Source organism: Prunus persica, chromosome G4 (genome assembly GCF_000346465.2).
Source record: "Prunus persica cultivar Lovell chromosome G4, Prunus_persica_NCBIv2, whole genome shotgun sequence".
NCBI lineage: Eukaryota > Viridiplantae > Streptophyta > Magnoliopsida > Rosales > Rosaceae > Prunus > Prunus persica.
The window spans coordinates 16,936,694-16,937,154 of record NC_034012.1 but is presented as its reverse complement, the minus strand read 5'-3'; positions in this window follow the sequence as shown (position 1 = coordinate 16,937,154).

Below are 461 nucleotides of genomic sequence, written 5' to 3'. Positions count from 1 at the left end.
CGCCTAGACGTCTTTGTTTTCCTGAAACCGTCGTTAATTTTGTCAAAGCCTTCCTTTTATGCTATTTATATATCCATTATACGTCAGTTTTCTGTTATTTTATGACGTAGAATGTCATAATGACGTCCGGTTAATTGCCGTCGTTCTTTTATGTATCAAAAGATGGCAGTCGATTTCACGACGGTTTGAAATCCTTCTAGACGACGGTGGATTCCCGTCTTCTATTTCTATTTTTCTAGTAGTGTTATTTTAAATGGACTAGCGCTACGACAGAAGAGATGCAAACTCTTGAGAAAAATCAAACATGGGAGTCAGTGCTGTTGCTAGAAGGGAATAAACCAGTTGGTTATAGATGGCTTCATACTATTAAGCATAAACCTGATGATTCTATTGATAGGTATAAAGCTAGACTTGCGGCCAAATGTTTGTCTAAGACGTAGGGTATTGATTCAGTAAGAGAC